This window comes from Homarus americanus, unplaced genomic scaffold (assembly GCF_018991925.1).
Source record: "Homarus americanus isolate GMGI-L3 unplaced genomic scaffold, GMGI_Hamer_2.0 scaffold31037, whole genome shotgun sequence".
Classification (NCBI taxonomy): Eukaryota; Metazoa; Arthropoda; class Malacostraca; order Decapoda; family Nephropidae; genus Homarus; species Homarus americanus.
In genome coordinates, this window is record NW_024722227.1 from 20,585,396 (window position 1) to 20,597,949 (window position 12,554).

General features: G+C 41.5%; 1 protein-coding gene across 2 annotated transcripts in view; it reads left to right on the forward strand.

Annotated features, from left to right (window-relative positions):
* The first annotated feature begins 8,054 nt into the window (after positions 1-8,054).
* The window catches only part of LOC121862413, a 100,909-nt gene continuing 96,409 nt past the window's right edge, over positions 8,055-12,554 (forward strand). For both annotated transcript variants that reach the window (XM_042360688.1, XM_042360687.1), the window contains exon 1: positions 8,055-8,132. The gene's annotated coding sequence lies outside the window, so the exon portion shown is untranslated. The remainder of the gene's footprint in view (positions 8,133-12,554) is intronic.

The window sequence follows — 12,554 nt, forward strand, 5'->3', positions numbered from 1 at the left end:
ATAATCAATGTTATTTACATAATATCTGGCCAGTATGGGGAGGATCATCGTCAGGGGGCCGTGGAGTGGTGGTCCAGCAGGCGTCACGGTAGCGTTGTGTGTGGGGACATATTAGGCGGTAGTGGATAAGGGTGCTGCTGTCGAGTCTTCCGCATAATGCACAAGAGCGTTGCTCAAGGGATGCGGGGATACCAATCTCCCAAGAAAAGTCATACCCAATGATGATACGGGCTTCTTGTTTCCTTGTGGTTAACAGCATATACCTGGATCACAAGCACCTACAGTGATTTACTTGCATATATACATACATATATATATATATATATATATATATATATATATATATATATATATATATATATATATTATATATATATATATATATATATATATATATATATATATATATATATATATATATATATATATATATATATATATATATATATATATATATATATATATATATATATATATATATATATATATATATAATGTAGAAGTATCGAGATATTAATATTGTCCCTAGCACTCAGGATGGAAGGAAACTCTAATGTGGTTTTCTTATATAATATATATAAAGTTATATGATAGACAGTCTGGTGCTGGAATTGCCGTGTGGTGGGGAGCAGCTCGAAAGTAGAAGACGTTCAGGGAGTATCGTGTTGAAGGAGTAGATGTGCAGGAGCTTCGTTAAAAGATGTTGCCTGTTGCTGGCCTCCTGGTTGAATGAAATGTTAACAGCGTGGAGCTTGCTGGAGGAGATGTTGCTTGTTCAAGAAGATGGTCAGAATGAGAGTTGGTTGGTAGAGGAAGCTCAGAGAAGGACATATGCTTTCGCTGGGGCTTGAGGACCGCCAGGCAGGCGGAGGAAGCGAGGTCGCCAGGCAGCGGCGGAGGAGGAGGTGTTGCTTGTTGTAGAAGAATGGTCTGAATGAATCTCAATGGAGAGACAGAGCTTATATACCCAGCAGCAGCCGCTATGAATCATGTTGGGAAAACCCGAGAAGTCGCCGGTGACTAGTTCCGTTGCTAAGATACGGTAACATCTGGTTGGTTGCTAGGGAAGGCGGCACATTGGAATGCAATACCCAGTTTGTAGGGGAGACGTCCACTACAATACTCCCCCTCCCCTCCAGGCGGTGTAGGAGACTTGTTGTCTGTAGAGTTGCTTAGCACATGTGAGGCAGACCGAGCGGTGCATGCCTCATGTGAGACAACGGCGATGGCGTGATGAGCCGGTCGCTGAAAAACAACTGTCTAGATACACACTATCTGTGGGAGAAGGGAGAAAAAGGGTGTGTGGAGGCGATGAATGTTGTGCTTCCCTCACGACAGGTACAGGGTCGTCAGATGCGCCTGCTTGGGTGTGTGTGGGCCTGGGTCAGGAGCAGGGGCTGCGTCAGCAGAAGCTGAGTAGGGCTCGTGACAGCAGCTGGGTCCACGAAAGCAGCAGGGTGCAGGACATTAGCAGGGAGTATCTGAGGGAGAAAAGAGGGGGTGTGGAGGCGATGGATGTTGTGTGCTTCCCTCACGGCAGGTACTGCTGGGCCGGGGTCGGCGTCTGAGGCAGGACGGGTGTGCTGGGGTCGTCAGAATGTGGTGCGTGAGGCAGGAAGAGGAGCCGGTGCCTGCTTGAAGACTGGGAGCGTGATCAGTGTCTCCTCCATCCTGTGTGAGTGCTTATCTCCGGGAGTCACCATTTGTAGGGGTATCGAGATATTAATGTTGTCTAGCACTCAGGATGGAAGGAAACTCTAATGTGGTTTTCTTATATAATATATATAAGTTATATGATAGACAGTCTGGTGGTGGAGATGCCGTGTGGTGGGGAGCAGCTCAGTAGAAGACGTTCGGGAGTATCGTGTTGAAGGAGGTAGATGTGCAGGAGCTTCGTTAGAGAAGATGTTGCCTGTTGCTGGCCTCCTGGTTGAATGAAATGTTAACAGCGTGGAGCTTGCTGGAGGAGATGTTGCTTGTTCAGGAAAATGGGCAGAATGAGAGTTGGTTGGTGAGGAAGCTCAGAGAAGGACATGCTCGCTGGCGGGAGCGAGGACCGCCAGGCAGGCGGAGGAGAGGCGAGGGTCGCCAGGCAGCGGCAGAGGAGGAGGTGTTGCTTGTTCAAGAAGATTGGTCAGACTGAATCTCAAGGGAGAGACAGAGCTTATATACCCAGCAGCAGCCGCCATGAGTCATGGTGGGAAAACCCGAGAAGTAGCCGGTGAATAGTTTCGTTGCTAAGATACGGTAACATCTGGTTGGTTGCTAGGGAAGGCGGCACATTGGAATGTGATAGCAGGTGGTGGGCTGCTACGCAGTTGTAGGCAGTTGTAGGGGAGACGTCCACTACAATATAATAGGCAAATAGGGAAGTTTTGTGACCAAAAGGGAATTTTGGGGGGTTCATCAATCATAAGGGAAATTTGACGAGTGAGACGCACAGAGTTGCCAACTTAGCGACTTTGTAGCTAGATCTAGAGCTTTTTGTTTTTTTCTAGCGACATTTTAGAGCGATTTGCGACTTGTCGCAAATCTAGAGATATCCACAGAAATCTAGCGACTTTCTGGATACTTTTGGACTGTCCATGAAAACTCAGTTTTCCTAATTTCGAGCCATAATATATAGCAACGGGGTTACAGGGACAATAAATAATAAGAAAAGTTTAATACATTTGAATGGGTCTTGGTACAGAAGGAGGGACACGTCTATTTCCTGATCACTTGATGTCAGCCCGTCCATGGCTAATGTTGCCGTGTCGTCATTTATTTGTCTATTACCCACCTAGCGCTGGGGGGGCGGGGGGAGCGATCCGCCCCGGGCGGCACTTTTGGGTCTGCTCATCACCCATATCTGCAGCTACTGGAGACGTTAATCCATCCCTTTGTATCGGCGGCAAGTTAATCCTTGTCGTGTCTGACCTAACACCTGACCCACATCGTCACGGCCACGTCATGAGCTACACCCTTGCTATGCGCGCCCCCCCCCGCCACACACACAACCTGTAACCTGTTGAGGATTAAGGAAACAACTTCAAACAAGTACGCCAGTGAGCTCATAAGGTGTGGGTCAGGTGTTAGGTCAGACACGACGAGGATTAACTTGCCGCCGATACAAAGGGAAGGATTAACGTCTCCAGTAGCTGCAAAACCATGCAGTCTCGGGTCATATTAGTTCATGTACAGCCGACCAATCCACCAGTTACAAGCAATTCACTTCAGTTCTGCACAAGTCTCCATCGTGACAAGACGAGTGAGTCACTGTGCAATATGTATTTTTTGTGGGGGCACGAGGGGGGCGGCGGCGGCAAACTCAAAAAAAGGAGCCGCCCGGGCAGCACACCTCTATTTACGCCACTGCTATTACCTTCGCCTTTTGTAGCACCTTTTAGCACACAATCTGGACAGAAACATCTAACACCCTAAAATTGTGGTCAGAAGTGGCAAATTACAGAGATGCGACAGGTGAAAACCCTTACCATGATCTGGCTGAAATTGCACTCGCTGCCTTATCTCTTCTGCATTCAAACGCAGATGTAGAGCGCACATTTAGTAATATGAACTTTGTGAAATCAAAATTGCACAACAAAATGAAACTATCGACATTAAAGGCAATTCTTACAATAAAGTATGGGTTAAAAAGACAGAACACCTGTTGTGCAAGTTATGAACTTCCTAGCAGTGGCGTAGCTAGAGTGTGTGCCGCCCGGGGCGGCCCTTGAGTTTGCCGCCCCTCCCCCAGTGCCCCCACAAAAAATACATATTGCACAGTGACTCACTCTTATATATATATATATATATATATATATATATATATATATATATATATATATATATATATATATATATATATATATATATATATATATATATTAAATAATTTGTGTACCATTATAATATTACTGTACCTTCACATACTCAAATATAGTATGCTTTAAATACACCCCAAACATACTTAAACTTTATAAGTAACAGTTAAACAAAAAGCAAAAACGATAGGGAAAAAAGTAAAAAAGTGTAAAAAATTAGGAACATCTTTATTTCTGAAATGAAAACTACAACTTTCTACTAAGTAACTTTTCTTGTTTTTTTTGATGGCAAATTCTTCAATGACATTGTCAAAAACTATTTCATCTGTCAATTGTCGCTCTATAGACAGTATGGCAAGATTTCTCAACCGCAAGGTGCTCATAGTAGATCTTAAGTAATTCTTGATCAGTTTTAGTTTCGAAAAACTCCTCTCACAGGTAGCAACACTAACAGCAATTGTGAGGAAAATCCTCAGCATTATTACTATATTTGGAACCTAGTTCCCAAGGTTATACTTTTGAATAAACTGCAAAAGTTCAAGGGGGCCTTCTTTCCACGTCTGTATTCTGTCTTTAATAGTTATAGCAGCAACAAAATGCTGAAATCTTTTTCTCTCAACGAGGAACTCCTCTTTATCAATGTCGTCGTGATCGTGATCTATTTGACACTCATATTTATCATCCAAAAGATTCAATGGGGTAAGGAAGGCATATTTCTCAGCAAGTTCATGAAGCTGTTGAAATCTCAAAGTTATTTCTTGGATCACTCTGTCCAGCGAAGAAAACATTTCTCTCCTCAATTCAATGTCGTATGGCAATTCAGCATCTCGTGATCCTTCACCAAACATTTGTTTCTTCTTTTTGGGTCGACGCTGACGCTCCATGACTATCCCCAGATCATTGCAAATTTCTTTGGCATAGTTAACTCCATTACTCACTAGCTTGTCCCTGTTTTCAACTAGAAATTTTTCTAATGCCCTGAGTTTTATATCACATTGTTGTATGTTCAAGCCCTTGGTTTGGAGGTAAGTCTGTGTGTCGTTAATTTCTAGAAGGACAGGTCCCCACAGGCCAAGAAAGCACAAAAAGGAAAATGATTGCAACGCACCAAGTAGAACACCAGCATCTGCCCTGGTAGCTGTATTTTCTTCTTCACCAGTTAACTTTTCTAGGGCACTTAAGATTTTTGAGAAATGTTTCTTTACAACACTTACAGCTTCTCCCCTCGCACTCCACCGAGTTTCTATTATGCGCTTGACACTTTCACCAGTGACTGAAGTTAGAACATCCCAGCGATGGGTTGATGAAGAAAAAATACAAACAAACGTTCCACACATCCAAAAAAGGTAACAGAATTCACAGCAACAGAAGCTGCATGAACACCCGCCAAATTCAGCGAGTGATTTGTACAAGCGACAAATTCTGCTTTTTTATTAATTTCCTTGATACGTTTCTGAACACCAGCCATCACCGCAGCATTATCATATGCTTGCCCTCTACAATTTTGAATATCAATTCCGTCTTTCTCTAATTTTTCCAAAATCATCATTGAAATATTCTCGGCGGTTTTACCTTTTGTTTCAATGAAATCGACAAATGATTCCACAACCTTCACTTTATCTCCATCGATCATAACATAGCGTAAAACTTGGCTCGTTTGATCCTTATGTGAAATATCAGGAGTGCTGTTGAATATCATGGAAAAGTACTTTGCTTCTTTTACTTGCTTGATGACTTTGCTTCTTACGTTTTCTCCCAAAATTTCTATAAACTCGTTCTGAATAGTAGGACACAGATAGGAAGTAGCAAACAGCTTGATCTAAAATCACGGTATAATGACACTAGTATCAATGTAATACAATGGAAATGTAAAAAGTAGCAACTTAATCTAAAATTACAGACTCAGAGTACAGTGAAAATGGATGTCTGACATAAGCCCCCCAGACGAAAGCCACCCAGACAAAAGCCCCCTACTTTGATCGGGGTGGCTTTTGTCTGACAACCCTAACCCTAACCTAACCCAACCTAACCTAACTTAACCTAACCCTAACCTAACCAATAATTAACCACAGAGAAGAACAGTATATTTTACCCTCAACTATTTAATTATGTCCGTAACTTTTGAAAGCCCTTACTGTTGTCAGACAAAAAATACCCCGATCAAGTGGGGCTTTTGTCTAGGTAACTTTCGTCTAGAGACTTTAATGGGTCAGTGGCGTAGCTAGAGTGTGCCGCCCAGGGAATATGTAGAGTTGCCACTTAATGACCCTACAAAAATACATATTACATTTCCTCTTTATATATATATATATATATATATATATATATATATATATATATATATATATATATATATATATATATATATATATATATATATTAAATAGTTTGCCTTACTGTTGTCAGACAAAAAGCCACCCCCGATCAAGTAGGGGCTTTTTGTCTGGAGTGCTTTTTGTCGGGGGGCTTTTGTCTGTACCCAGTGAGGATAGTGTCTTAGTATAAAATCGCAATGCTGTGAAACAAAATCTTAATATTTAATCTCAGTACCGCAGCAAGGAGTCACATCAATATTTTTAACCAATACTTTTTTAATATTTCTTACCTTATAGTATTATGTCTTCAACAAGTAAATAACTGGATCGAAACACAAGAGAACTTAAAAGTCGTCTAGCTTCCTCGATATGTCACGATGAGACATGCAGAACTAGAGTGAATTGCTTGTAACTGGTGGATTGGTCGGCTGTACATGAACTGATATGACCCGAGACTGCATGGTTTCCAGCTACTGGAGACATTCAGTCTTCCCTTTGTATCGGCGGCAGGATTAATCCTCGTCGTGTCTGACCCTAACACCTGACCCACACCACATGGAGCTCACTGGCGTACTTGTTTGAAGTTGTTTCCTTAATCCTCAACAGGTTACAGGTTGTGTGTGTGTGGGGGGGCACTATAGCAGGAATGTGGCCTCATGACGTTGCCGTGATGACAGGTCAGGTGTTAGGTCAGACACGACAGGATTAACTTGCCGCCGATACAAAGGGAAGGATTAACGTCTCCAGGTAGCTGCAGATATGGGTGATAGGCAGACCCAAAGTGCCGCCCCCAAAAGTGCCGCCAGGGCAGACCGCCCGCGGGCAGACCCTCCCCTCAGCTACGTAGTGGTCTGGGTGGCTTTGTCGGGGGCTTTGTCTGTACCCCAGTGAGGATAGTGTCTTAGTATAAAATCGCAATGCTGTGAAACAAAATCTTAATATTTAATCTCAGTACCGCAGCAAAAGTCACATCAATATTTTTAACCAATACTTTAATATTTCTTACCTTATAGTATTATGTCTTCCAACGAAGTAAATAACTGGATCGAAAACACAAGAGAACTTAAAAGTCGTCTAGCCTCCCCTCGTCTTGTCACGATGGAGACTTGTGGAGAACTGAAGTGAATTGCTTGTAACTGGTGGATTGGTCGGCTGTACATGAACTGATATGACCCGAGACTGCATGGTTTTGCAGCTACTGGAGACGTTAATTCTTCCCTTTGTATCGGCGGCAAGTTAATCCTCGTCGTGTCTGACCTAACACCTGACCCACACCACATGAGCTCACTGGCGGACTTGTTTGAAGTTGTTTCCTTAATCCTCAATAGGTTACAGGTTGTGTGTGTGGCTGGGGGGGGCGCATAGCAAGGGTGTACGTAGCTCATGACGTGGCCGTGATGATGTGGGTCAGGTGTTAGGTCAGACACGACAAGGATTAACTTGCCGCCGATACAAAGGGATGGATTAACGTCTCCAGTAGCTGCAGATATGGGTGATGAGCAGACCCAAAAGTGCCGCCCGGGGCGGACCGCCCCACCCCCCCGCCCCCCCTAGCTACGCTAGTGCTTCCTCGTGATATTTTAAGAAAGATAGGGACTGTGGAGGCATACAGTTACAAGATATCTGCACGAGAACCTGAACCAAGCACTTCACATGCTTCCAGCTCTACAGTTGTTCACACTGCCAACGACTACAAAGAGGACTGGGATGCAATTACTATTGAATAATAGGTAAGTGTGCACATTAAACTTTAAAAAAAATAATATTTTTATTTTTACATAATGCATTTTATTTATAGACGGCATTATGAAAATATTATTTGCATCAAATTACTGAAGGGGGGGAATAATAGCTAGCGACTTTCCATGGAAGATTTAGCGACATTTAGCTACTTTTAGGTACCAGCCTAGCGACATTTGAAAATCCGAGTTGGCAACCCTGCTGGCACACTGAAACAACACTGCAACGCAATAACTTCGTTGAGACGCCTAGCAACTGCCTTTAATAACGGGTACGTAACAACAACGCAATTTAAATATGTAGAAATGAGAAAATGTACTTAAATACTTAGTCAAAGAGAACCACCTCGAATTATTTACAGGTGCCAGGTCTTCTGTCAGCTCCAGTAGTAGTCGAAGGCGAATACTGTACAGTCCAACTCGGCCCAAACCTCTAGTCAGCTACTTGTTTGAAGTGTGCAAGGTGGGCCGAGTTAGTATTATGTGGACCCAGTTGGTTATATAAGATGGTCCCAGCTGTTTATATAGGATAGGCCTAGTTGGTTATTTAAGATGGGCCGAGTTGGGGGTACACCGTCGAAGGCATATTACATGTTCCAACGTGTCGAAGAAATACAGTATCATTAACCAAGACAAAATGTGAAAAGGACCTACTCCTTAGACCTGGGTGTGTATATTAACAATGAACTGAAGTTCTCAGATCAATGTGAGAGTAAGGTAAACCAAGCAACTAAGCTTGGTTAAGACGGTTAAGATTTGTTTTAGGTCGAACATAGTACTTTGTATTTCTATTTATACAGGGGCGGATCCAGGAATATCAAAAGGGGTGCCAAGAAGTTGTGGGTGGGGGAACGAGTCCAGGAAAAAAGGCACAGAAAAACCTAACCTAACCTACGTGCAATGTACAATTCATGTGACCTTTTTCCTGTGGACATTATTTCCGTCCACCGGGGGAACATAGCGAGCACAGTGAGCTTCCCCAGTATTTTTTTTAGCAAATTAAATAAATAATTGAATAAGTAAATAAAAAAAAGTGGTATGATCATTGTTTCGGTCATATAGCGAATTTTAGGACACCTGTAGCGTTTACGTCGGAAATTTATATTTTTCGAGTAGCTTAAACAACAATAAAGTTGGGGTATTATTGCAGCAGTGGTCTCAACTCAATTTTTTATTTAAAAACACCTTTTCCACATAGTTCAGATTATTCTAAAATGGGTGTCTCCTTTTCTTCTCAGCACCATAAAACTCTCACTTTTAAGCTTGCCAGCCATTTTAAAGTGAATGATAAACAAAAATTTTGTCAGTACACGGCTCAATCACTAACGTCGGGACTCGAAAAAATGTAATTTGAAATTTTTTTGGGTACAACTGGGGCTGTCGTATGTCCGGGTGGTCGTAAGTCGAGGAGTGGCTGTAGTTGAACAATAAAAAGAGCATCTCGCAGGCTTAAAATTGCACTCCTCGCCACACGAAGGGCGGATAACTCTTTCAGGTATGATGCCGTGCCTTTGAAATGCCTCCAAAGTTGCTTCCTCGTCCTGAAATAATTTTTTCACAGTAGTCAGGAACGAGACTGCACTGCTCACAGGCAGTGTTGCAACTGGCTGGCTGCCTCCTTTTGTTTTTTTTAATCTCGTGCACGATTTGAAAGCATCTAATGGGAGTGGAACAAAGAATCACGTGAATAAACAATATGAAACAATTGGCTGTCACGAATGTTGTTTCCATTTGTTGTCGCATGATGGCGCGTCGATCGCTTTGAAGAAGAAGGCGGGAGAGGCTCTCTGCGAGGGAAACGGAGCTCACTCAGCCAAGAAATGGCATGCGACACCTGGCAGATCAATTCTTTTGTAATTGTTTTTTATGCAATTTTCATAAAACTAATAATTTTCCAGGAGGATTGGAGGTTAATTGAGGACGTATATAAGGTAGGATAGTAAATAGATAGCATATCCTAGGAGATACTGGCGAGTGCATAAAAAGAATCTTAACCCTTTTTTTTTTTTTTTTACTTTTATCCTCTTCACCACTGATTGGCTCGTTAGCCACTTGAGTGATCTGTCGTGTCTCTGTTACGCACTGTTGGCTAGTATTGGGCATGCACTGGCTCCTGAATGTATATTGTTTGGTGTTCTCTTTGATACTGTTTTATACCCCAAATTTTCTCTCTACTTCAAATTGGCCCTGCCCACTTTTTATTTTATTTTTTCTTTTGCGCTTCTTCGCTGTATAAATAGAAATATGAAGTTTCATGTTTGACATAAAATGAATCTTAACCCTAGTAGGTCTTATAAGGGTCGATTTATAGTTGAGGACATAATTTGGTTAATGCAGGTATTGATAAGATACCCGCCAACATGTTATTTGTTTTGTTGTTTCTTTTCTTACTATATTTTCATCAGTGAGTTCTGATGATAAGGCACCTAAGTGCACACTACTTTGTCTGTCTCGGCGGTGATGCCAATCATATTGATATAGTATTTCAAACCAGTCCGCTACGCTCTGCTGGCGCACCAATTGACGCCTATGCTCAGTGTACGTTAATGAGTTGCTCAGTCTGGGTGGCTGCTCTCATGTCTGCAAAAAGCATAAAATTACACCAAAGCATAAAAGTTCTTTCTGTTTAATATACTGGTGGGGGATAGCCTCATGGCTAAGAATTTAGGTAAGGTTAGGTAGGTTTTTTTATGGTTAGGTTGGTGCAATCTTCTAACAAAGTTTCTGCTGCTTGTTATTCTTATCAACTAAGGTTAGGTTTAATTTAAAAATGACTTCTTTTTAATACATTTTTTCCAACTACAACATTGTTCACTATAAAACACAGTGATATTGAAGTATTTTAAAAATAATTTTCAATGAAAAATTGGCAGTGGGTTTCTCATCTATAATTAAATTTTTTTTTCTATAGATGATTTTATCTTTATATTAAGTATTTTAAAAGAGGCAACCGATGCTTGAACCTCATAGAACCTACACCTAACCAACCAAAGAAACCTACCTAACCTTAACTAACTTCCTAGTTGAGGGGGTCCTCTGCCATATTAAACAGAAAGTACAGGCAAACCCCATTATTCATGGCCTCGATATTCTTAACCCCGTTTATCCGCAATCAATTTATTGCTACCCATTTCCACTATTCGCAATGGTTGCTCCGTTTATTCGCAAATTCTTACGAGCAAAAATTTTGAACCGCACGCCTCAACAGTAGCATAGGACAGCGTGTTTACGTATTCCTCCACCATACACTCCCGCTCGCCTTGGTCTCACATGCTGGCGTATGTTTTGTGTGATCTCGCAGTTGTGTTTTGTGTGATCTCGCAATGCCTAAGCGACCTGCTACTAAAACTCCAAGCAATGTTGCTAAGAGATCACGTGTGGGAGTTACGCAGGACATGAAATTGGATATCGTAAAAAGACATGAACACTGAGAAGGAACGTCAGTGATTGGGCGCGTGCACGGCTTGGTTCCCTCTACGGTGCATTCTATACTTAAAAGCGCCGGCAAGATCATGGAGATGGCTGGGTCTGCAACACCACTGACGGCTACGAAGGTGATGAGGTTCCGTGATGTCTACGTTTAAAACCTACCTCACACGCCTATGCACATAAACATTCAAACACTCACACACTCAAACGACCACCCGGACATACGACCGCCTCAGTCGTACCAAAATTTTGTCAAATTGCGTATTTTCGAGTCCCAACGTCAGTGATTGCGCTGTGTACTGACAAAATTTTCGTTTGTAATTCACTTTAAAATGGCTGGCAAGCTTAAAAGTGAGAGTTGTGGTGCTGAGAAGAAAAAGAGACATCCATTTTAGATTTTCTATGTACAATAAAACCTCAATTAACCGACCACATATGGGGGGAAGGGGCCGAAGGATAATCGAAAAGGTCGGTTAATAGTACATTAAGTCTACGGAAATAAAACATACCTTTTCAAAGTACCTTTCCCTAACCTACCTCATTTAAGTCCCTCTATTCATTTTTGTTCATTTGCCATTCATATTTCAATAGAATTTGCTTTAAAACATTAACCACTTTAGTATATAAATATGAACCAGCACAGAAACCGTGAATAAAAAATGGAAAAGTCAAAGAACATATGGCATCACGAAAATTGTAACCAAGGCCCAGGTTGCTGATCTGACTTTGTGCCTCATTTACACACAATTGCAGGGTCTCAATTATTTCTCTTACTATTGAAACACAACATACATATATTGTTTCTCACTCTTGATTTTTTTTTCATTTTTGCATTTCTTTATTATTATTATTATTATTATTATTATTATTATTATTATTATTATTATTATTATTATTATTATTTATCATTATTATTATTATTTATCATTATTATTATTATTATTACTACATTATTGCCCCCCTAGGCCCCGATGTGGGTCAGTGACCTGTGCCTGGGTGGGCTAATCCCCGTAAAAAAAAAAAAAATTAGTGGTCCGGGATAGGCGGTTAATCCGAAAGTCGGTTAATCGAGGTTTTACTGTATACATTAGTTTACAATTACATTCTATGATTCTTTCAACATACACTGACAGTCTTTATTTACTGTAAAAAAAAGTACAGTGGCCCCTCGGTTAACGAACTCAATCCGTTCCAAAAGGTCGTTCGTTAACCGAAACGTTCGTTAACCGAAACCATTGTTTCAATGGGTTTTTGGGTAATTGGTT